Source organism: Oenanthe melanoleuca, chromosome 3 (genome assembly GCF_029582105.1).
Source record: "Oenanthe melanoleuca isolate GR-GAL-2019-014 chromosome 3, OMel1.0, whole genome shotgun sequence".
In the NCBI taxonomy this organism is placed as follows: domain Eukaryota; kingdom Metazoa; phylum Chordata; class Aves; order Passeriformes; family Muscicapidae; genus Oenanthe; species Oenanthe melanoleuca.
The window spans coordinates 65211612-65236650 of NC_079336.1; the positions used below are offsets into that span (position 1 = coordinate 65211612).

The window sequence follows — 25039 nt, forward strand, 5'->3', positions numbered from 1 at the left end:
ACTTCTTTGTTCACATGTGTACTGACCTCAGGAAATGCACTGCATGTGAGATACAACAGGAAAAAAAAAAAAAAAAAAGAATGATAAATTTCAAAATCCTATGGAACACTGCTTTCAATAAATACACAACCTTTTCCTGGACTGGAAACAAAACTCTCCCAGAGATAAATAGCATAGTGATTAATAGCATAATGATAGAGCAAACCATAAGGTACACACTAGGACACAGGCCTTACATTCTCTTTATCTTCCTTCCTTCCACAAGATGAGAGGATAAAAATAAAAGAACTAATAATACTACTGCATGATCAGTGCTGAAAGGTAACAGCCTGAATATTCTTTCCTTGGTTTTAACAGGATTTCCAGCATACTACCATATCCAAAACAGCTGTTGAATTAACATTACTTGAAATAATTTTGTATTCCTTACTTTTAATTACATGTATGATGCAATGGAGAAAAAGCTCCTTTTTGACATTTTCTATTGCTATGGGGCCAGCCATCTCTTCAGAGATACTGAATGGGAACTGATGAAAGCAAAGAAAACAGGTTTTGTTCCTCAAAAACTCCACCCCTTTCATTAGACAAATTGTAAGGAAGTGGCCATTCCCCTCTTCTCAGAGTTGAGTGAAGAGTCCCTGGCAGCACTTGGTGCAGCAGGGAAAAACAGCATCACTTGTGGGTACAGACCAAAAGAGATCTCTCTCTCCCGTCTGCTGCTCCCTTTTAGGCTTGTTGTAATAAGAAGCAACAGTAGTAGTTTGGGAAGTTTTAACCAAGAAAAACAACAAAAACCCCCAAAAATGCCACTAATAACTAACTTTATTTAAGATTCTTTAGGAACGTAGTTTGCTGCTGATATAATATCGGAAGCAACTGAAAAAAGAGCATTTTCAATTAACTCTCATTAAACTCTTAAAACATTTTTCTGGTCTTTAAGCCTAGGGGAATTTTTTTACTTAATCTTCTTTAAGTGAATAGAAATTATTAACACACTAATTAATCATTGTTACATGGAAGGAAACTGTAATTTAAACATCTACTGGTTATTAGTGCAAGATCAAAGAATTATTCCCCTATTGTTTCCTCCAAAACAACTAGCACACTGAGGCTAATGTGTCATTATCTTCAACTCTTCTGAGCCATGACAATAAAAGTTAAGACTAGGATCTTTATTAGGTCTTCCTTTGTTTTACCATTAGATGAGAAGCTAAAGGTTATGAATAGCTATTTGCACTACACAATTTGCTATAGCAGAAGCAAGGAGACACACATATTTGGGATGATAAATTTTATTAGTTTTGCTTTCTAACAACAACAAAAAAAATCCCTGCTATAAATAGAGCTCTCCAGATTTCTGTTCTAATAGCTGAAGTTAGACCTTCAACACAAAACCAAAATGCACTGCTAAGTAAACTCTGAGAGCTTTATCTCCACAAGAATATATAACTTTAGAAGAAATACCAAGCAGTCCTCTTTAACTAGCAGTACTCAAAGACTTAAAAATATTAAATGCCCATAATATCACTTTTTTAGAAACATTACAATACAGAGACTATGCAAAGGCAAAAAACCCCAAGTTTTACTCTTTCTGAAAATTTTTAGAAAAAAAAAGTGCTCAAAGTGGAGAATCTTTTGTATAATTTTCAAGATATAAACCAAGGCAAAAGAAAGAATCAGACTTAAATGGAAAAAATAGTTTTCTGGAAGAGTGTCACTTTTCTTCCTATTTTCTTTTGAGGTAATGATAACAGCTCTTCTAGAAGATTATCTAAGTCCTTTGTCATGAGGATATAACCAGAAAGTAAGTGGTCTGTGATCAGACAGAGATACTGGAGGCACAAACAGAACGTGTCCAATAGTGATGCTAACAATGCAATGCAACTGAACCCTAACCAAAACCACCACAATAGCAAGGCAATCATACAATTCCTGTGTAGACAAATTAATCAACAAATAATTTGGGCTGGAAGGGTCATCTATTGGGCTTTAAAGGTCATCTATTCCAGCCCTCTGCAATGAACAGGTACGTTTTTCAACTAGATTGAATACCAGTTTTCTCAGAGCCCATCTGACCTGACCTTGAGTATTTCCAGGGATGTGACATCTTATCACCTCTCCAGGAAACCTGTTCCAGTGTTTCACCACCCTCACTGTAAAAAAATCCTTCTTAAATCTAGTCTGAACCTAAATTCTTAAAACCATTACCCCTTCTACTACACAACACCACAGCAGCCAATAGCCAATTCAACTGGAAAACATCAAGAACAGTCTTTGAGGTATGGCAGCATTTAACCAAATTTAAGGTCAGAACATATTATATCTAAGCACAATTTTTTTTTTTTCCTGATCTCCTGTATGTTGCAAATCTCATTTCAGTCATTTAATCTGCTGTATTTAGGTCTGCTAGCTTGCCAGAGAAGGCTTGTCAGCCTAGCAGAGGTGTGATGAAGGAGTCCTGGGGGCTGGAGAACCTCCACTGGTAACTTGTCTCTTCTGAGACTAAAATCTGGAGCTTGCTCTCACTCATTCTGCATCTAATCACAGCATTAGAGAGGAAAATGCTTTAATACTTGGCCTTTGTTTTCAAAATTCCTCTGTGCTATTATTGTGTTAACTTCTTTCATTTTGTTAGCAAACTTAGCTAGGAAGTTTGGCTTTGTTGTTTGTTCTGTTTGCTTTTGGTTTTGTTTTTTTGTTTTGTTTTTCCAGAGACATTTTATCCTAAGTTATTGAAGATTTGCTTTTCTCCATGCTTTTTTCCTCATTCCTTAACACTTGTTTTGAACTCATATAGTAAGTGTCTAGGGTCAGCCTCACTGATCTCAACTATATATTTTATATATACATATATATATATATATACACAAACACACAGGTATACACATATTCCCATACATATATGCATATTCTCATACATACATATATATATATATGTGTGTGTGTGTGTATATATATATATATATATAAAATGAATATATAAATATCACAATCTTTTTTTTCTACAGCATCACCTAGGAAACAGGGACCCCTTCAAAGTCCAAGTGTTTTGACTGTGATTCCCAGCCTTGTGACTGGGGTCTGTCTGATTTCCTCAGTATTAAAAACTGCCTGTTTCAATTGTGAATCTCCTTTGATTTCACCATCGTAGCTGTTTACTGTTTTGATAAAATGTGTAGACAGCATAATTGTCAATGATTTCATCTTTGTTTCTAGATCATTAACAAAAATTATTTCAGGCTCTGAAGAGACAGAGGCTTCTTTTTGAAGAGCCACTTTTGAGATGGCATCCTTAATCCATTTAGCATATGTTTTATTGGTAATGTAGTTAGTGCAATAAAGTGATGAGCACATTCCCAACTTCCATTCTCTGCTTCTGGGATTGCTTACTTATTTTATAGTTGGACTCACCAGAATTAACATATAAGCTGCCCTGGAAGCAAGGAACAAAAGCTGTTCTTCCCTTTCCAGCAAGCACCAACAGACTACAAAACTGTCTGTGCTGCTTCTGCTGCCTCCAGCCCATGTGCACAGGGTACCCCCCCTAAAGGAATAACTTCCAGCATTGTGGGCAGTTACAGAACATCTTGCATCATCTTCTAGCAGGTGAATGGGTCCTCAGGCCCCACACATTTTCCCTTTGTGTGACCTTCCTTCCTCTCCTGGCTGCACATCTGGGCTGAGCTCCCAGCACCAGCCCCAGCCAGCTCTTCCTGAGCCCTACCAGGGCAGTCGAGAATCTCCAAGGCAGCTGGGCCACCTAAAGCTTTGGTATGTCTGGAGTAGCCAAGGTAAGAAATGCTCTTCAATCCACAGAGAAAGGCCAACAGTCAGAAAGCTCCCTAGTGCTTTCTTTTTTTTTTTTTTTTTTTTTTTTTTTTTTTTTTTTTTTTTTTTTCCTCCAGTCCACATTCATTCACTGCAGGCAACACTGGAATTTTTATCCCTCCCTTTCCCAAATCACTTAGCACTAGTGGGCATACAGCCTTCCACACACTGTTTCACTGTTCAGTGTATTGTGGCAGAAATATTAGAGCACTGAGACATTTTTAAACTTTTAACAAGCAAGGCATACATTTCTTTAGATAGAAATTACTAAATTCTGAGCTGCACTTTAGGTGCTCATTTCTTTTGTTGCATAGTCTCTCTCTAGAGACTAAAAACACTAGAATAAAGAAGAATTATTCAAAGGAACTGTAAAATTAAAATACATTGGAAAATAGGTAGTAGGGGTCTGCATCCCCCCACAGCTGAAAACTAAGCCACTTGACAAACTCTGCAGTAGTGGGCCCTAGGTACCTTACATAAGCACAGTGTGGATTAATTGAATAGATAAAAATGCACTTCACTTCCAAGATGAATTAAAAAAAAAAAAAAAAAAAAAAGAACAACTAACTTTTGCAAAAATGAGCAGTTTTTAGAAAATGGCAGATAGATTTTACTCTGGGTCAGCTTTAATTTCTAAACAAGCCAGGAGACAATACACACTGACAACTGCCATGCTTTATACAGATAAAAGCCACTGTGTGAGACAGTGCAGCAGCCCTCATAATATACCACAGTTACTCAGACAGAGATTAAAATGTCAGCCTCAATTAAACTGACCTTATTTATTTCCATGTTTCCTGACAAAACATGCCTATTCCTTTTTCTACAAAATTTCAGAATGGTTGTTGTAAATTTCATTTATTCCAAGAAGTATTTTAGACCAAGAAAGTTCATTAAATTTACATTAGACCATAAACAGAATGGGAAGCACTAAAAAAAACCAAGCAAAACCTGCAAATACCTCCAATGCCTTCTAAGCATCACATGAAACATCTCCTAAATGAATCTTTATAGATCATCCACAAATTGAAAGTACCACCTTAAAATTAATCCTATGAACACTAAATATCCACATAATTTCAAACAAACAAAGCAAAGCCATACAATCACCTTTGGAGGGAGTTTTGATGTTGGCCATAGTCTTAGTAGGTGGCTTAGATTCCAATCAGTATTTTTCAAGTTCTCCCATGAATATCTGAAAGCAGCATTTTTATTATTTCACAGGAAACTAATCCAATAGTATAAAAGGATAAACTGAAAAAAAAAAATTATTTTTATTATAGAAAATAAATAAATCCCACTCATCTTCTCAATTGACTATATTTTATTTCTCAAAAAGTATGTTCACCATTTCTGTTAATGGGTATATATTTTAAAGGAAGTATGGAGTTTGAAACTAAGCAATTTTTCAAGGAAAAACACTGGAAATTAAGAGCAAGGCACACCAACAGTTCAGGATGCATACATGTAAAGATTATTATATAGTGATATAACCTTTACTTATGCTTTCAGTGGAATAAATAAAAAGAGTAATGTAGCCAAGGAGAAAAATCAGTGGTACTCATGTTAAGTAAAAAGCAATGATTAATACTAATATACAGTAAAAAAAAAACAAGAGAGATGTATATGAATAGGGAAATGCTGAAGCAAAGTCTCCATCTCTTTTTCTAAGGTGTAAGAAATGATACCACATATGTGAGGACGGTTCCATCTAGTCCTAAGGGAGGACAACACATATAAACTGGAGAGAAGTATCTCATTGATACTGCACATGTAAATTATAGTTTTAAACTAGCACTTTTTAAAGAGATGCAGGAAAACCTGAGTGCTTTCACAACATTTAACAATTAACAAATTCCTGTATTGGTGAGGCATAATTATGCAAATCATCATACAAAAATAAATAAGCCAGGTACTTCACAGCATGCAAAAAGGTGTGACAAATTCTCATGTCATAGACAAAAGCTTTGGTGAGAAAACAAAAAACCCAAATTTTGCATTAGGTAGATATTTCAGGGGAAGAGAACCAAGCAGTGTGTATGAAATGGTCTCTCTATGGTAGTCACTACTATGTGTGTCAGTTCTGCAACAAAAACCCACAACCCTCTTAGTGAGAGCCCTCACAGAGGTGGAAGCTTCTCAGCTACACTTTCAAAACCAAATCTTTGTTCATTTGTAGCCAGATATCTGATGACTTTCACAGAGATAAGCCCTAAACTTAACTATTACTAGATTAGCATAATTATGATTATAGTAATACTTAGTCCAGTTTGAAAACTAGAATGAGGTAATACTGTGGTTCCACATCTATGTCACATTTCACAGAAAAACCTTATTGCAATGATAATAGTGAGTAATTTCACAAGTACATATGCTATTAAAACATAACATCCAACAGTATCTCTTGACACAACTTCTGCAGAATATTGCTCAGATCCCATTTTATTTCCTACTCGCTCTAACTTTAAATAGGTTCTGCTAATAATAAAAACATATCTTTTTTTAAAGCAGATACGCAAGACAAAGAAGTCAATAAATCTTTTGCTCACAAGTGTAGCTTTTCACTTTTCCAAATGGTAATTATTTTAAAAGAATTTTAGGCAATTGGAAAATTAAAGATAAAAGGTTCATAACAGAAAATTCAAACTATGTTAAAATGGGAGTGTCTTCAAAAAATTGAATGTTTTTATTCAGGCTGCCCTAGTACTGGTTCTATAGTCCTAGACTCATAAGAAACTGAATTTTATATTCTAGATACTCTTGCCTTGCAGTCCATCATGTTTTCAGAGTTCAAAGCAGCAAAGTAAAACTATTATTTTAGAAAAAATAAACACTTCCATCAGACTGAGTAAAATGATGCTAGGGATGAAACACAGCAAACAGACCACAAACACCACAATATTCTATTTCATGTTTTACACAAATGCTGCAAACCTGAAAGATGTAAGCAGTTGAAACTGCACTAACAATGGTAATATACCTGCATAGTAACAGCTTCCAGATTTTCCTTTTAAGATTTTTTTATATTATTACCAAGAAAAACATTCAAGTCCAACATACTTAACAACTTAATTGGGCTTTCTTTCTGAGTTAATTAATTTCTTTTGGCTCTTACAGAGAAAGAATTCAGTGCACATTTCCATCAAGCACGTTTCTGGGAAAGGACTGGGCACAACGTTTGTGTCAATTCCAACATCATTCATCTCAGTCAAGCATCTGATGATCAAAATGAAATTCAACTTATTTCTTACAGATCTACACTGGCACCCCAGAAAAGGCTATTCAGTATCCAAAGTGACAAATTTGGAACATTATGAGGTTTGTATGATTATTTTATGACTCTCACACCATGGATTAGTATCTCTACTTGGCTGTTAACTCTGCAGCAGAGCAGCATATTAAACATGACATGCAATTGGAGGGCCCTCCAGCTTAAACACAAATCAAAAGCAGGAGTTCAGAAGAGGCACATCAGTAGTTACAACTTCTGTTTTGACAGTGGGTAATACAAGACAAGATCCTGCAAAAATCTGAGTATATAAACAAAACAGTATGTTTATAGCACCTAAAGAGCACTTTTGGCAAGACCAGAGTTTTTCTACACTCAATGTCCAAAGCACCTGGAAGAGACCAAAAATTAGATGAAGATGAGGGAAAAAACAGCAGACAGTCAAAGATTTTAGTCAAATGATCTCTTCATTAGTTGATTCCCACTACAGAAGCCAACAGAGACATCAAATGGATGAGTGAAGGTTTCCAGCTCCTCACACAAGTTTCCTCTCCCTCCTGTTACCTCAGGGAAATGCCAACAGTGTTTTGCAGTCATGCAAAATCATGCATCTGAAAGAACCAGTGAAGCTACAGTGAAGTCTTACAAATGCAGCTTATAACTCCAAAATTGAACTTAAACTTGAAAGCTGCTTAAGTTTATACTTCAACTCTTTGTTTCACCCATGAAAGTTTCCACTTGTTGCTTAAAATAGCAAACGGAACATTTTTGTTTACTTCCACCCAAGAACAAAATTCCCTGAGATATCAAGGCAATGAAGAATATATGTATATGAGAGAATGGAACAGCTTCTGTGGCCAAATTAGTCAAGTACTTTGTATATGGAATTAAGTATACCAGGAAGAGCTTTCTGATGTTAATTTTTGCCTAGTGATAGAAAGCTATTATTGAATGCAAGTTTTGTGTTCTTGCAAACATTTGCATAAAAAGAATAAGAAAATTATCTAAGAAATGCAATTACTGTACCTATACTAACCTCTTAGTATGCATAGATGCCCAAATAACTTAGCCTTGACTCATTCATCATTTTAAATGTAATTATATAGGACTCAGTGAACAAAGCTCTTTTCTTCCTCCTCCCAGTTTCTCATCACTGCAAGTTATCTGGTCCTATCAGCAAAACCAAAAAAGTTCTCACATAACTGTACATGATGACAAGAAGGGAATTGTGAGCTTCTAAAAATGTAATATGTCTATGTACATGTAACTGAAACTGAAGAGCAGTTATCACTTATGGAAGGTCCTGCCAGACTCCTGCAATATGAACAAGATGTAGGGGTTACAGAACTGCTTATACATACACATGTATTCAGTCACTGCTCCTGAAAGAAGGTGCCAGTAAACAACTTCCAACAGTATAACCTCTCCCACAACTATGCATGAAGGGGTTTGCATTGTTGGTTTGAGTTTTAAAAAATATTTTTTGGTGTGAATTTTGTCAACAAATAATCTGTATTGCTTTACAACTTGGAGTGACTTAACTTTAGATCCTTTCACACAGTTGTTTTGGTTTTTTTTAATATAACCACACAAGAAACTCAGAAGTATAAACTCTTTTTTCTTTTAAATGAAACGGTAAAGCAAACAAATTCAATTTTGCAATCAATTTATTTCAACCTAAATTACTATTTTTCAAGATTTTTTTAACAGCAAACTTCTGTCAAGTAAATATGTTACACTCAACCAGCAGGGAAAAGGTGCATAAATAAAGACTTGTATCTAAAAGAAAAGCCCATGCACAGAATTTAATTATCAGTCATGCCAAACAGTATCCTCAGAGGCAGCACAGAATTGAACCCATGGGTTCAGGCATTCATTTCTGACTTCCCAAGGACATAGCTGAGACTTTACTTTTCTCCTTGGCAAGGCTTTTCTCCAATAGCTTTGGATGATGGACAGGAACAAGGTACACACAGAGACTGTCAGCCCCAGCTGTGCTCCTGCCCTTGCTTCACAGACAGCCCAGCTACTCCTGAGGTAGCACCACCATTTCTGCATTTTATAGCTTTTGGGCAAAGCAGTGGTTACTTGAAAAGCCCAGGACAAAGCATGGCTCTTGGAAGGCTGCTCAGTGTCAGTGTAGTGATAGCAGGGGATGCAGCTACAGGGCAGCCATCCCCCAGGTCACTCACATTAACTTCATGGCACACAGGCACTGGACCCTCCTGTTGAAGATATACCATGAGATATGAAATACATGGAGGAGGAAAACACCTGACTTAGAATTAAGACAGAGATGGACTTGCTAAGGAACAAAGAGGGATGTGACAGCAAGGCTGCAGCTCTTGCTCAGGTATGTGCTAGCTGGTTACAAAAAGTACAACCATGATCTACAAGCAATGCAAACCAGAAAAGCTGTATGTTTGAGGAAGTCTCCAGAAAAAAGAGAAATACTGAAAACTCCTTAGAACAAGGCACCTGATGCTACCTTGTATGGCAAATGAATGAACTATCCTAAGCTAATGATTCCCCCTTCTTATCCAGTGATGCGTTTTACCAATGTGCAGGCACCGAGCTAGACTGCTTCAAAGCATTCCTGGTCCAAAGTCTTCTCTGGAGAACACATTTTTTTGCCTGATCAACTCATATCTTGACCTGCAAAGATGTCCCACTCAGCCCTTGTGATGAAGGGCAAATCTAGCCAATCCAAAGAAATTTTTTCACTTTACAGAACAAGTATCTTTTCTGTTTCCTTTTCAGTATTCAACCTGACTGCTTTCTACAGTTAAGAATAATCCCATAGCAGAAACTCTTCCATTTACCCCAAAAGGGGATTAGGACTTCTTGAAAACATTTTCAAAATAAACAGTTTCCTTACTGTGTTTCAACAATGATTATTTAAGTCATGGAGACAAAATGACTCAGAGGAATTGTACTTGTCATTGTACAATTTTCAGCATGATCTGCAATGTGACTGGGCAGCAATGACCTGTATTAATCACAGGCCAAAGTACAATCTAGGTAAAATTAATGTACTGTGATGGTCTGGCAATTGCTGTCCATGTCCTCACCCCTTCTGCTGGCTAGCCAGGCTACCATGCTTCTGGTGGAGAACTGGTCTGCAACTGAGGAACGCATTTTAAACACAGCAGACTCAAACAGATTAAGAAAAAAGAAAAAAAAAAAAAAAAAGGAAAATAAAAAATAAAAGGAGGGGAATCAATTTGTCTGAGCATACAGAGGAATTCTTTGCACATTGATTATGGCAAAAGCGATAGGGCAGAAGAGCACTGCTAAATCTACCCAATTCCCTGTGAAAGAGTTTCCAAATGCCTCAATCCACAGCCACCCTTGTGTTACTCACTTTTTTCTCCAGCATGCACAATTTGTTTCTCTCCTGTGACATGTTTATGGTTCTGTTTGTAGTGCACATTAATGGTGAAACCCACCTGTTACACTGACACATAGTACCGGTTTACATTTGTCACCAAAAGGGTTTTCAGCAACCCAGCTTGTGGAAATATTTGACTACTACAGCCTTATAGTTTAGCAAGAAATATACAGCAGCCTCAGAAATAACAAACAGTTTCAAGAAAGAAAGCTGTAACAGGTGGCTGGGAAACTGGAAGCACACTTCTGAACTACTTCCTCAAGCTAAACACCCAGAAAAAACCACAAGCATATGACCCACATCAGAGTCAGTGTTTCATTGGATTAGCTGCCACAGAATTACAGCAAATTTTGGGAGGAGGAGAGTTTTTTTGTTAAAGTAGATCACCAGCTCCATTTTTCAGGGGATAAAAAATTAAACCCTTGAAGATTTATTAGTAACCAGCAGTCTACCAACTCACAAGTACTTTGGGATACAGCTGCATCCTACCATGATAGGGTCATGTTAAAATTATATACAAAGACTTCTGGGAGCCAAATCTTGACATTTCTCCCTCCTTGAGAAGTGCCTTTGTGAATGCTTACACGTTTCCAAGTCAGGGATACATGCTAGGGAACTATTTCAACATCACTTTCCATTATCTCATGCCTGCCACTGCCCCCAGGCTCCCATACCTCACTATCTGACAACTTGCACTGTCTCGTGGAAACTAAAGTATCTGTCTAGATTTTCAAGGCATAAAGGTAATGCCAAAGTTTGAAAGCATTGCACTTCATATCTGTGAATGACAGAAATTTAAACTTCCCCAATTCCTCCTCCTTGATTAGAGTCATTATAAACTCACTTGGGTGGCCAGCCTGTCTCTCCCTTTCTCTGAATATTAACCAAACCTGGAGGATTAACAGGAGCAATCTTACAGCACTAGCTCAGTGAAAATTAGACAGTATCATGTCCATCTGCTGTCTAAGCTAGAGAGTTTAAGTTTCCCAAGGTAGCAATATAGCTGTCGTGGAACAGCAGAGATGCATAGGTCATGCCTGAAAAATCAGGTAAGTTCCCTTGACTGTAGCTAGTTGAGTAATTTTTACAGACTTTGTCAGAAGAGTAAACAAATTCCTCAGGCCAGGGTTACTTCTTTCACATTTCTTGTTGAAGTTGTTCTCTAACAAAGTCACTTTGTAGCATTTGAAGTTTTGAGGATTTCAGCTCAATTCTCATTATGACAATTTCAAGGATCTCCTGAAATACAGGATTAGCAGTTGAAGCATTTAAATATCAACAGGGGAATTCACAATTCACTACTTACACATTTGCTTTTCCAGTATGGGAACTGCAACATTCAGCTGACATTTTCAGACTTCCATTTCAGAAAGATCAACAAACAATACAGGAAGAACCAAAAGTGTGCAAAACCAAGGGTGTGCAAAAGGAAAACAAAGCGGCTGGTACACGTGTCTGCTTAGAAAGTGCCTTTTTTTCCCCCCCTCAAGAGGCCTAAAGAGCTTCAGCTGTAGGTATTTAAAATTCTCAGGGGTGGCAGAAGCTGAGTGGACATAGTTGCTATTCTGTAGATTATTTCAGAGGAGCTACAAATTGATATAAGCAACTGTGAGCTAACAGGACATGGCTAATCCATAACCACTCTGATGTTAGCACACATTTCTTTACATTAACCTCCTGGGGATAAAATGTTACAGTATACTTCTATGGTTGTTTGCACATGATAGTTACAATTACAAAAGTAAAACCATCCTTTCAGTCAAACGTACTGTGCACATTCAATTTTGTATCATCTCGTGGGGACAGTACAGACTCTGGAACATAACTTCCTTACTTCAATCACCTTTTGTTTGCCCATATCTGAAATTTTTGTTAACTTTATATGATCATCAATTTAGGTAAAGCCCAGATGGCTAGCAAACACTCAATAAGTATTTTGCTACTGAACAAAACTTTAACATAGTCATTTATCCATTTTAATAAATTGTGCTCTACATTTCTGCTGAAGCCATTTTCACATATTTACACAATATTCCAGTGGACATAACATCTCACTAAATCCAGATAGTAAGAATTTAGAAGCAAGGAAAAGCTTCTAAATAATGCAGTCATTGAAACCCCAAGCTGTTCTCAACAGCCTACTGATAAGAGTCACTAGCTGCTCATCTTTTGTTCTGTGTATTACTCAGCTCTCTCCGCTCTGTCCAAATATTGCTGGAATGATACAATGCCAAAACAACACAAATCCATCACTAATTCTACTATTAATACAGCTACACTACATCAAGGCTCTTTCATCTTGCAGGCTGATTCAGAATATGACTTTCTTATCTTCACATGCACAGTACAAGAGGGATTCCTTCCACAGAATCCCAATTCCACTCCACGTGTGACACTGCATTCAAGTTTCTCCAATAGTTCATTTTTTTTTCCACATTTGACATCTATTAATAAAACCAAAACTTCCTACCCAAGGTTTTATGAATAAAAACCTCTATTCTTATGATTTTCTGCATAATTACCTATTTAAAATGTTTATTCCAGTTCCATGATTCCCACTATTCTTATATATATATATATATGGATCACTGCATTAGAAACAAACTTGCAAATAACATACAAACAAGAATATTTGGAAAAATTACATACAGCTAGCAAACAGAAGGACAAAAAAGACAAGACTAGAAATTAAAAAAGGAAGTTATAATCCCCAAATGAAAGGTTCTGGTCTGGTTGTTACTCTGAACTAGGATCAGAGGAAGAATATTGCTTAAGCTTATCTTCATATGAAAATAGCTACACATATTATAGGTTTAATCTCATTTAAATTAATATAATTTAACAGCTGCAAATAGTTTGGGGATATTTATTTCAATTTATTTTTCTTAAGTAGATTAAGACAGGCCTTGAAGTATATTTTGCACACGTACACTCCAAGCACATCATTAGCAAAAACAAGACCAACTGGCCACACTCTTCTAACATTCATGTTTCTGTTCCAATTTAACCAAGAGAGAGTGATATCTTTGGTGGAAAAAATGGAAAACTCAAAAAAACATTATAGAGAAACACACAAGTAAAACTGTGCAGAAAAAAGCCCTACACTTTTCCTTGTCTGAGCTTAAAAAAAAAAAAAAAGGTCAAAGAAAGTGAAATATAGACTAAAGTGAAACTTCAATTGGTCCAAATCCAAACCAGAAAGAAAACCCAGCCTGTAGTTTAACAGTGTTTGGTGTCACTCCACATTTTCAAGTCAGATAGAGTAGGATGGTGTGCACATACAAGTACCAAATGTAAGAACACTCCTACAGTGCTTCCCATTTATGTTGTATCTTTTAGGTTTAACCTTCTCCATGAGCTAGTCAAACATGACTAGTGAACCTTTTCTGCATTTATCCATTGCTCTTAATCATTAATAATCCCAGACACTTGGAATTAAAGACTGGGAGAAGGGGAGAAGGAGAGAAACAGGAAGGTACAAGGAAATATCAGCACTACAGTTTTCTAGTAAACAGATTCAGGCTCAACCATAACCTATCATCTTAATCATTAGACTTCTCAAATGCCCTACAGAAATATTTCTTTTTAGTACTTCTGTCAAAAACAGTATGGTAAGTATCTTACATTCCCTAAACTGACAATGTTAATCTGCAACTGGCCACAAATTAGGTGCTAGACTCTTCATGATCCATGCAAAAAATAAATTAATATTTTAACATTGTAGATTCAAGTCACTTACCAATGAGTCCACAAGTCCTTGAATTTGTTTCTCTCACATCAGGAGCAGCAGCATAACCAATTGAAAAAACATGTGAAAGGCCATCAAACATTATTTTTACAGTAGTAAAAAATAAATATATAACAGAAAATAGCTGCTCAGGCTAAAAAAAACCACAATCTCAGCTTCAAACACAAGGTAAATTGGGGGAAAAAAAAAAAATCAGAGTAATTCAAAGGACCAGTCTGGTAATCCAGGGTTTCAGTATACCCAGCATTAAGATCCAGAAACACTTAATAACATTGCAACACCCAATTGTCACTAGAATGGGAAAGCAGAATCAGAGTCCTACAAATCACACAACCACAAAAGCCTGCAGCCCAAATGTCCTCAGTATTCTAGTGCTCTTGGACATAAATCAATACACAATGCAAATAAATTATTACGTGAGCCATACCCAGGAAATGTTCCCATCTGGTAAATCAAAAGGATACAGTTTTGGGGTTGTGTCTGTTTTCTGTTTGTTTGGGGTTTTTTGGTGAGGGGTGTTCTTTTTTGGGTTTTTTTTTAAAGGAACCTTTTCTCTCCTTACCTTCTGTAAAAACAGTACAACAGCAGAACCTAAGAGAAGCAGAATCAAGACTGTACAGCTGCTGTAAAAGGGATGTGTTATTCCTAGAAACAAACCAATCCACCCAGCAACAACATATCAAAGAAAAGAAGTTGATCATATCTGACACAGAAAAGGGGACTAAAGACCTGTGTGACTCCCTGAACCATGGAAAGTTTCCAACTGATGTAACAAGGATAAGACCTCTGCATTTCAATACTAGCGAGTTACAAGGTATTAGATATTTTGTGACATTAAAAAGTATGTTAAAATTGTTTCAATTCCAATATTTTCTTCTTGGAAACAACATACCTGATCATACTTCTCTTTGAAACTCCATTGTCTTAGCTTGCAAATATGACAACTTAAAACTGTGTAAATATAGCAAAACTGTGGGAAGGAACTTAGGTGAGATTAGCTTTTTTGTGTCCTATTTTATTTCAAGTTAACTTGAGATCATATTTGTTTTTTCTCCTTATTGTTACTGTCAGCCTACAAGAGTCACATAATCATAATTCTTTCATTTTGGGCATTTAAAAGTTTGATTTTATCATAATTATAATTCAAGAGTAGAATTCAGCAGCAGAATTCAATGCCCTGAAAAGTTGCAGCTTCAGCCTACTGCTGTATTTATGAACCTTTTGTTGGCCCTGGCTGGACACCAGGTGCCCACAAAGACACTCCATTGCTCCCCTCTGAAACTGAACAGGGGAAAGAAAATGCAGCATAAGACTCAAGGGCCAAAATAAAGGCAGGGAGAGATCACTCACTGACTGACATCACGGGCAAAAGAAACTCCACTTTGGTGGCAAGTTGTAAAATTTTCCCCGTCAGAATTGGAGCAGGATAATGAAGATTAAACCCAAATCTTAAAAGCACTTTCCCCTCTTGATTAGGGGAAACTCACAGCTCATCACACATCACTTCTAGTGCACCTTCCTCCTCAGGGGGAAGAAATCCTCCCACTCCTCCCCTGAGGGAGAACTGCTCACACTCTCACCCTGTTCCAGCACGGGGTCCCTCTCACAGGAGACAGTCCTCTACCAACTTCTACAAGCTGAGTCTGTCCCACAGACTGCACTGCTTCATGAGCTGCTCCAAATGTCCCCTGCAAGGCCACAGGCAAACCCAGTCTGGGCTTTTGTGACACAAAATCTGCTCCAGCATGGGGCTCCTCTGCCAGAAGCTTCACAGAGTCAGAGTCTCCTTCGAGCACCCACCTGCTCTGGCACGGGCTGCAGGTGGAATCTGCTCCATCATGGATCTCCAGGGGGACAGCTGCTTCAGCAGGGGCAGCAGGGAATCTCTGCCCTCCCTCTTCTTCACTGAGCTTGGGTCTGCAGAGCTGCTGTCCTGCACACTAGCATTTTCCTGTCCTGAACATGCTATCCCAGAGGTGCTGCCACCATCACTGATGGGCTCAGCCTTGGCCAGCAGTGGGACTGTCTTGGAGCTGCCTGGCACTGGCTTCATCTGACACAGGTGAAGTTTCTAGCAGCTTCACAAAGAGCCTGCCCCTGCATCCCCCCACTACCAAAATCTAGCCACGTGAACCCAATAAAACTTTTTTTCAATCTTGCTTGCATGTTTTTGCCTCTTTAGCATTCTCTTTAGCAAACAAACACAGATTTCATTGAGCTGAGTGAGAATGAAAATTACTGCCTCAGTAGTGAACAGTATAAACACCGTCTGCTGCTTCTGAAAAGCACAGCTCATCTTCACCTTCCACATACTTGCTTTCACAAACAACTGAATGTTTTGAATGGAGATGTGGAACACGAGGAAAACAGTCACTCACATTTTTATTTGGAAGTCTTAGTAGCTCTTATGCTTTTCCAGTGAAAGCTACATGTGGGACTGAAAAGGAAAAAGCTGACAATCCAAGGCACACACTTATCCATCAGCAGGGAAGTCAGACACTGCCTTTGGACTTGCTGATGCATGCCCACTGCAAATTAACACCAAGGAAAAGAAGAACCAACACAGGTGCCTAACACATCATCACCAGCCAGTAGCTATTGAACTGCAGTTTCCAGAAATGGGAGCTACAAATTATTCTCATTGCTCTTCCATGAGTTCCCTTTGCATTGTATAGCAGTATTTTTGGCAGCTATTTCCTACAGCACAATCCTTTACCCCTCGTGTTGTAGTTCTGTAAGTTTCCCTTTCACACATATTTGCTTCAATGTATACCTTTCACCAGTGTTTGCTCTAAAGTAATTTCTTGTTAGTTTTTTTGTACTGTTTCCAGACACTGGAGATCAATTTCTTGTCTCTTTCAGAGAAAATATTTTTTTCTTCCATCCCTTTCCACAGAAAATGCAAGACAATTTTATACAAAACAATGATCAGAAAAATAATACAAAGACATTTGAAATCCAGAAGTCCCCCTGCAAGCCTCTAAACTAGATTTAAATTTCCTTGAATTTTCCTCAGCAGCTTGAAGCCTAAGAGGACTCCAACCCCTCTTTTTTTCCAACATCTGCTTAAGAGACACTGCTAAACTGGCTTTACTCAGATGCTATCTGAGCTACTAGATGCATTCTGCAAGAGATATTTTAGAATAATATTTACATAAATAAATAGTCCAGGGATCATTTGTCTTCCAAGAATCCTGGAAGTAAAAGACACCCAGCATTTCTTCACTGTTTTCTCTTGTAATGCTCTTTTAGCCTGTATTGCAGAATTTTCTTTAAAATTTCCTACCTAACAAAGCCACACCATTATGCTAATAAAAGGAAGTACAAAGAGATACAACTTGAAAAGAAATGTAAAACTTTGACTGCTTGAAAGCAGTAACTTTGACACCATGCAAAGTCTCAAAGGCTCTCCAAGGAGTGGTGCTCTGACATGAGAAAGTTGCAGAGGTGTGGCCTTGCATGCCATTGCATTTTAAGTATTTATTTCCTCCCAATTATTATCAGCAAGGCAAACAGTCTGGCCAGGGTAACCAGAGATTGCCTGCTGGTTGGTGGGGGCACTGCTAGCAAAGAGCCATAACACACAGAAGAAGCAGCCCAGACATCTAGCAAAGCACCATTAAGAAGCCACCCATTGCATGAGGTGAAGGAAGAATGCACAAAACAACCTTTCCTCCCCAGGAAACCATCATGTCCTTCCCAGGATGTCTACCACAAGAACAATTCTCCCCTCAGCACCTAGGGTCATATGGTTCATTTTTTTCTGGGTCTTTCATGGTTCCCCCTTCTTTTCTCTGCCCTGTATGTATGCAAGAGTCACAGGCTCCTGGGATACTCCCTTCAGACCTCCCTCTTACAAGCACTGCCCTCCTTTGATTACCCTCTTAATTTCCTTAATTTATGGTTTTATCATTCTTACCCTTCACCTGTCCTTATACTTTCTTCTCACACAACCCTTTTTTTCAGTGCAATCAGCATCCTTAGAAGCATAGCTCCCCCTAAAGATTTATAAGCTTTCACTACCTCAAAATCTATCACAGGTAATAACATCAATCATAGACTTACAGTGCCAGACCATTCCCTGTTTTTCAGTGTTCCTTGGGTATTTTACACTCCCACACCCCTCATGCCTCCTGATTTTTATGTGTGTGCATTTACGTGTAACTTCCCTTGTGTGCCTGTTATCAAGAGAGATGACAAGGTAAAATGCAAATACCAATCCACTCCAATGAAAAAGATGCTTCAACTGGTAAAAAAGCAGAGGTAAAGAAACATCTAATTCTGGCTTCATAAATTTGGATTATTTGCTGTCCAACTAATCCTGAAACCTACTTAGGGTTTTCCTGCACTTCATTGTCAGGGCAGAAGAACAATCATACTTTGAGAGAAGATGCAACAGCTGACATCAAAACATTATTCTCAGAGATAAAAATCTCCAGAGTGTTCCACAGAATGATATATTTTTCCTCCAAGGAGACATAGTGCACTGCAATTACTTTGTTCAAAGCACCTATGCACCTTTTTACAGCAACTGGAGATGATTAATAAGAGAATGCTGAAAATTTTCAAGTTCTGTTCATTCATGACAGTTTTGAGTATTTGCATTACTCCCCTTCTTTTTAAGAAGTTTGTTCCCTAATCCTTCAAATAGTTCTTACAATTGTGCTTATTACATATTGAGATTGAATTCTCCTACTAATTGCCTGCAGTGAAGTTCGAAAGGATTTGTTGCTATAGCAATACTTCATGTTGATTCAGAAATTATTGATAAAAGAAGTGGCAATTAGCACTATTAATTTTTACTAGAGAAACATGGCAAAGTGCTAACAGGCTTCTGGCCCCCCCAGAAAAAACTAAACCAAAAAGGGCAGTAAGATTCTGCATAGGTGACCAATACAGAGCTTGCAGCTATAAAAGCAAGCATAATGGATATTTCATGCTTCAGTACATGCTGCATGAATATTGCTGCCTTAATACCTCAAGACAGAATATGTCTCTGTTGTGTCCCAGGAATTCCCATAAGACCGCCAGGATGTATCTCCTTCCCACATAATGGAGCCCTGTGGGACAAGCTCCTTGTCCTTGTGGGACAAGTATCAGGAAGGGGAATTGAATACTTTTCTCTACAGCTTTGACACCATTATTCCAGTGTTTTGCAGGGACCTCTCTTTGGCATTTTTAGTGAATGAAAGTATGCTGCTTCAAGATAATGACCTGCTTATTCTCATCCCTGATTAACAGCCACGAAGCAGACAAGTGCTTTCCAGGTCATACAAAACCATAAGAGGTAATTAATTTTCCACACCAAGACTGATTTTATCTCACCAAATTATTTGGTTTGGTGGTAGCCCAGGTCCTTCAATACGGTATTTAAGGTTTTGAGGTTTTTTTTAAAGGCTTGGCTTGTTAATTCAACCTATAAAGGAAATAGAGGCACTCTACATGACTGTAGTGCAAGACTGAAGGAAATGAAATGCTTTGCTTCTTCAGTGCATATTTAGTGAGATTTTTTTAATGTATGATTTGACAGCCTTAATAATGTATTTCCTGCTATTAGAATCCCACACAATTACTGAATTCAAATTTACTTATTTCATAATGAAATAATGGAGGCTTTTTATAAATCCTTGTGGATGATAGATAGCATTTTCCCCCTTCAAAACTGTCAGGTTTATTTCCTTTAGGTGCTACAGCTGATACCTCAGACCTTCATGCAGGAACGTTGGGAGGCTTTCTTAAAACCCATTAATCCTGGATGCTGGCAGGGTCTTCTCCTAATCATGAGAAGGACAGACAGGAATAATGAGCCTGCAGGACAATGTATGTTGTCATGACTTTACACATTTGACCTGAAAAGTTGTCCCTCCATACTTCACATGGAGTCTTAAAGGTCCAAGAAGAGCCCTCAGCATCTGGCTCCAGTACACCTAGTGCTGTTAAATAAGGTAGTAATGAACAAAATGTTACACACAAACACAGCTAGAGCTCAGCAGGTAAACAATATTCTACAAAGCCCTGTAGCCAACCCCTGGCACCAAGATTAGATTGTTTTCTTTAACAGAAGAGATGTACACACAGAGACATGTCTAGTAACTTCAAACATCTTTTTTAATCACTTCCTTCCAAATTTCTGTCGTCTATGAACTTATTTTTAAGAGGTAAACTTTTGACTTTTTTTATTATAAACCTTTGTATGCCATAAATAATCTTCTTCCCATGGGAACGAAGGAGGACAGATCATCATCCAAATAGGGTGAGAGATTAACCTTACACATCCATCACACAGCCTTCTTATCCAGAGAGGGAAAGGAAAAATACAGAAATTATAGAAATATACATCATTATAGAGCACAAGCCTATCAACTTGTTGAATGTAACTGAGCAGTCTTGGAAGCCCCCAGCCACATTCACCACCCCTCCAAGAACTGTCTACAAACTTGCAGAGCAGCCACAACCTCCTGGAGATCAAGCCAGGCCTAGTGCCCACAACAGAGAACAGACTACTTATCAGATCTTTGGTGTTCGTGACACTCTGAAACTGTGGCTAAATTGCTATATTGCACTGGGCTAAATGAACAAAACCTTGAATTTGCTTGCAGGAAATTGTTTTAAATTAAACAGGGTTGGTTTTTTTTTTCTTTACTCCATCTTTAGAAAGAAAATAGAGAAGGAAAGATAATGGCATTGACAAATATCTGCATTTTCAAATCATACCCAGGAAAACACTTTCTGATAATCCATACTGAAGCTGTATTATTATTTCTCTGTAACTTTCTCCATCAAGATTAATTTAGAGAAGTATGAAACTACCTCTAGCTCTCATTGCAGCAACTGATTATTTATCATTTGTAATATAGCTGACATCTTTTGTTTTTCCAAAGATTTTCCAACCAAAGAAAAGACTTTTCCTCCAGTTTGCAAACACTTAATAAAGAAACTCACTTAAGCCTTCCCTCCTTTACACCAACAAATGCCTCTGGCATGAAACTACATACTTAAAATATGAGAGGGGGTTAATCGTTCATTGTTGCCTATTTTACAGTCAGTAATTTCAACATTTTACATTCACAAGAATGGATTCTCACTGAATCTCCTAGCCAGGCGTGCATGGACAAGGTTGTGTTCTGCTGGCACTCAACCAAGGCAAGAAATAGAAAATGTCGCAGCCTGCTCTTATCCTCTCTTAAAACAAAAATAAGACATAAACAACTCCTGAGCATGAAGTCTTAATCTAATCATGGCACACCAGGCTTATGCTAAATGTATTTATAATGTTTTTCACCCCAACACCATCAGCAGCATAGCCTGGTATATGTTGCAACACTGTTGGTGGACCGGGAGGCACAACTTGTGCTGTAGAGGTGCAGGTGATGGACACTCTCCCAGCACCTCTGACAGTTTCAGATGTTCAGCAACCATACAGCCCAGCAGAACTGATATTCAGCAGAAAAGAGGTGCTGAGCAAAGTGACAGAGAAAGCATCAACACTGTTGAATGGATTTGTGAAACTGACAACTTTTGGTGTTACAAGGCTCTTTCTTTTTATTGCAAGTTTACAGATCCTTTTAACATTTGTTACAAATTCACAAACTATGGTACTTAAACGCAGATAAGGATAGTGAGATGGCATTGCACATCCTCCCCCACATAATCTTATAGATACTGCTCCTTATTTAAAAGCTTAATTATATATTTTCACTAAACGAGAATCTGCCATTACAGTAGGGGATACCATTAATATTAGTAAACCCTTCCATCATATTTTGTACTAAACTAAGCAGCCATGCATGCACATGCACTGAGCAGAGCCTTCAGATACTGCACAGATACTTTGGCTCCTCCTCAGAACACCATCTCCTCGTAATGGCAAACAAGACGTAATACGATAATGAACAATATTAATTAAGGTCATCCAGATCACTTCAAACGTTTTCCTAGAGTCAAGCACCTTTTGCACCCCTTCCTTTTTGAGTCACATAACACTGCGTAAGCACAGTAATTGCTGGCACAAAGTACACAATTAGGCTGTCTGCTACAATGAAGACTGAGGGAGAATAGAAGATATGAACATCAGAACCATAACGCTGTAGCATTCATGTGGAAGAAATTTCCACATTAGTCACCACAAGATTTTCTTTACCATTTCAGGATTTGACCCTGAAAACATTCATAGCATTAAGTCTAAAATCCAAATACTAATTCAACAAAGGGAGGTTGGATAGTTTTAGAGTAGCAACTACAGGTTTAGAATGAAGAATGTAGTTAAGTGTGACAAATTTTTAGACCAGCTTACAAATTAACCAAGACATTTCACTCCTTAACACTATTACCTGGAACTGTAATTTAAGGCACCATTGAGCACCGTGTTTATGATGTTTCGTATGGCCATGGTTGGTTTTCACTATGAAAACCTACCTCTGAGACTGCTGCTCTAAAATACATTAATAAGTTGTCAGATGCAGACTATATTACTATGAGTAAGATGATTGGTTTTTTCAGTAACAGAAAGAAAAATGCACTGTACTTGACAATATACAGATACATGATATAAGGTATGCAATCAGCTCCCTCCAGAAAGTTACTGTTCATTTACTTGAAAATGAGATGAATTTACACCGCATGACATTTTCTGTAATAAATTAGCTTAGGTTCTATTTCTTTTGAATTAAACGTGAAAACATACCAAACTGAATTTCTGGCTTTGATGGCAAAGTGTATTTAGTAGAAGAAGAGAACTTGCAACATGTTTTGAGATAGCTGCCAGTAAGTCAGATGAATTTCATACTGGATTATCCCTGGAGCATTTCAACTCTTTGTTAATAAAATTCAGCAAAACTGCTACATCCAAAGCAGTCCAAGAGAATTGTTTTCAGTGTTTCAGCTCAAGTCAACAGATTCTTGTTCCCTATTGCTGGAGTTGCCCTGCTAACATGCACATGACACCGAAATAAAAGCACATTACTTTGAATGAGATTCAGCACTGGAAAATGTAGTCTTCATATTGCTCCACAGCACAACAATGTACACATAAAAGCTACTGGTAATAGCAGAGCTATTAAAAAACCAAACAACTCAATGTATTTAAAAAAAAAAAAAAAAAAAAAAAAAAAGAGAGAGCACAAAACACACAATATCAGAAAACCCTACAATACTTCTTCCAAGCCATGGAAAATTGGTACTGTATGAGCAATATGCTCGCTTCCAAGCTGAGGCACGTTTCTGAAAGCCATCAAACCAGGCTTTCATTCTGGAAAAAGCAGCGTTCCCTACTGCAGTCCTGGTCAACACAAGTAAGCAAACCAAACACTGCCAGATTAAATAGAGGCAGACAAAATAAAATCAATATATCATTCATCAACTTTGAGGTGTATAGGCAGGTAAACAAGTGAACAAAAACTATAAATAATTGAGTCAATGAAGGATGCAAACACAAGAAAACATATCCCTTGGACAAAAACATCCTCAGGACAAATCTCGGCTTTTACTTGCTGTTTTTAAAGTTTCTCGACCTGTGTCAGCAATATTGAAGTTATAGTACTTCTGTCTGCGATTATTTCTATATATGGTCAGCACAGATATTAGCCGGGATTTGCGTTTTTCCAAAGTAATCCCAGGCAATCAGAAGGCAGTTAATCAGTATGAAAACCCACATGAGCAGATCCACAGCCCTGCACACGAGTCCATTGGGGTTTGTCTGCCGCGACACTTACGCAGCGAAGAGAACAGGGCTAGTTCTGGTTTTAAGTAAACACTTGGGCTCTGCTTCAGACGCTCCGTGGGTGCGCTGGCAGCGCACACCCTACCCGCCGATGCCTTCCCCAACTCCAGCCGCACGACAGCCGCACTCCGGAGGAACCCGCTCGGTCCAGGGCGGAGCGGGCACGGCTCAGCAGCGGGTCCAGCCGAGCACCTGCCCGGGGGAGGCCGCGCACTCGCGCTGCCCCAGCCCGACAGCTGGGCACGTCCAGCGCTGCCCCGGCTCCGGGCGAGCCGCTGCACGACGGGACCGCAGCGAGCCGGGGGCAGCGAGACCGGGGCAGCGAGACCGGGGCAGCGAGCGCCGAGCGCAGCGAGCCCCCGCCGGGCCGCGCTAACCCGGGGGCTCGGCGGGGCTGGGGAGCGGCCGCGGCTCCGAGCCCGGAGCGGGGCAGCCCCGCCGCGGTGCGCGGAGCCCTCCGGCGGCCGCCGCCGCTGCCACAGCCTCGGCCCCCGCCCCGGCTGGACGGAGGGCTCTGCGGCTCCCGGCCGCTCGGAGCGGGGACCGTCCGCTCAACTTTCCCCGCGGCGAGCCCCGCCGCGCTGCCGGCCCGGGCTGCGCCGCACGCCGCTCCCCGCTGACCCCCGCGCACGCCGGGGACGGCAGACACACAAAAGCTCCTCAGACCCGCCCGAACCGGCGTTTCCCCTCCTTCCTACCTGCCCGGCTGCCGGCGACCCCAGCCCGCCCGCTCCGCGCCGAGCGCTCCGTGCGACGCCCAGGTGGCGTTAGGAGCGCGCTTCCCACGGGCGGCGCGCCCCCGGCGGCCGGAACATCCCCGCCGGGAGGAGGGCGCTCCGCTCCCGCCCGCCGCGCCGGCACCGCCGGCACCGCCGCACCTGTGCTCGGGCAGCGGCGCCGCCCCTCCAGCCCCGGCCCCGGGTGGGCGGGGGCGCGCCGGGACCGCTCGGACCCTCCCCGTGCGGCCGCCGCTCGGGGACACCCGCTCCGCCGCCCGCCGTCATTGGCGCGGCCGCGGTGACCTCACGGCCCGCCCCGCCCGCCGACCCCGGCCCCCGCCCGCCCGCGCCCGGCAGGTGCGAAGCTGGGCGGCCCCGACGGCCGGGACGTGCTGGGACATTGCTG

At 39.6% G+C, this 25039-nt stretch overlaps 1 protein-coding gene across 2 annotated transcripts in view; it reads right to left on the reverse strand.

Annotated features, from left to right (window-relative positions):
* The window catches only part of CHRM3 (cholinergic receptor muscarinic 3), a 248781-nt gene extending 223996 nt beyond the window's left edge, over positions 1-24785 (reverse strand). For both annotated transcript variants that reach the window (XM_056487953.1, XM_056487952.1), the window contains exon 1: positions 24613-24785. The gene's annotated coding sequence lies outside the window, so the exon portion shown is untranslated. The remainder of the gene's footprint in view (positions 1-24612) is intronic.
* Between the last annotated feature and the right edge of the window lie 254 nt (positions 24786-25039).